Genomic DNA, 1,664 nt, shown 5'->3' on the forward strand with positions numbered 1-1,664 from the left:
CTGTATATATCATGTCATCTGCAAATAATGAGAGTTTTACATCTTCCTTTCCAATGTTTTTTCTTATGTGACTGCTGTGGCTAGGACTTTTGTATGTTTGTTTTTAAGAATAGACATACTACTGTCACCATATATTTGATCCCCTTCGTGGAAGGAAATTTAACTTTGGGTGGTGAACACACAATGTAACATACATATGGTGTATTATTGAATTGCATACTTGAAACCTATATAATTTTATTAGTGCAGTCACCCCAATAAGTTTAATAAAATTATAATAATAATGGAGATAGTAGTGTATTATTAAGTCCAGAAAGCACTAATAAAATAAAGAATGGAAAACATAAAGATTTACAAAACAAAAGAAAAACATAAAAAAATAAAGTCTTTGAAAGATAAGAGGAGATGAGATCCATTGCATGTGTGATTACTCAAGGTCAGGACAAAAAAGTCTATAGAACATTTATGAGATCAACAATGAAGTCAGGGAAGGATGTTGGTCGGAGGTCAATGGTGAGTTGCACTAACTCTCTTCCCTTTCTGAAAGATGGTTCTCTTAATGGACTTAGTGAGTTCCTTGTTACAGAGACTGTAGATAATTGGGTTGACTAGCGGTGTTAATACAGAGTAGACTACAGCAAGTGTTCGATCAATGATCAGTGAATAGCTCTTCTTTAGCCACAGATACATGAAGATAATGCTCCCAAAGAAGATGAGGACCACAATGAGATGTGAGCTACATGTAGAAAAGGCTTTCTTTCTTCCTGCTGTTGTTTTCATTTTCAGTATGGTCCAAATGATTCTTCCATAAGAAACCATAATAAAGAGGAAGGTAATAATGATAATAAAGGCATTGATGGTAAAGTCCACCAGGACATTAGTGGTTGTGTCCTTGCAGGCCAGGGTCAGCAGAGGTGGAAAGTCACAGAAGATGTGTTTAATTTCATTGTAGCCACAGAAAGGGAGCTGGGAGACCATTATGACTTCAGCTCTTGCAGTTGTTAGACCACAAGTCCAACAACCAACAGCCATCTTCATACAGTGTGTTGGGGTCATAATTGCAAGGTAGTGGAGGGGCCAGTAGATAGCCAGATATTGGTCATAGGCCATGGCTGTAAGAAGGTAGCATTCAGAGGCTCCTAGGGAGTGGAAGAAGTAGGTCTGAAGAAGGCATCCTGCAAAAGATATAGTCTTCTTCTCACTGAGAAGATTAGTTAGCATCTTGGAGATTATAGTGTCTGTATACCAGAGCTCAAGAAGGAGAGAATACTGATAATGTGGTACGTGGGTATGTGTAGGGCTACATTTAGTCATATAACTAAGAAGATGAGCATGTTGTCACAGATAGTGAATGGGTATGCCACCAACAACAGGACAAAAAGCCAGCCTGTGACGGTCCTCCTTCAGGGAAACCAAGGAACACAAATTCAACCAAGCTTGAATGATTGTGTTGTTTCATGAGAGGCTGAGATGGAGAAGATAAGAAGAAAAAACTGAATTTAGGTGAATGCCGAATCTAACTCCAACCTTTATTTCTTTTTTGTTTTTAAATTTAAATTAGCACTTTAATTACTATTGCTGCTGTTACTATTTTTTGTACTATCCTAAAAATAATAATAGCTGACTCTTATTAGCACTCACTAAGCATCAAGCATTTTTACAAG

General features: G+C 37.3%; 1 pseudogene; it reads right to left on the reverse strand.

Annotated features, from left to right (window-relative positions):
* Positions 1-507: 507 nt before the first annotated feature.
* LOC105309301 lies at positions 508-1,459 on the reverse strand (annotated as a pseudogene).
* Between the last annotated feature and the right edge of the window lie 205 nt (positions 1,460-1,664).

This window comes from Pteropus vampyrus, unplaced genomic scaffold (genome assembly GCF_000151845.1).
Source record: "Pteropus vampyrus isolate Shadow unplaced genomic scaffold, Pvam_2.0 Scaffold715, whole genome shotgun sequence".
NCBI lineage: Eukaryota > Metazoa > Chordata > Mammalia > Chiroptera > Pteropodidae > Pteropus > Pteropus vampyrus.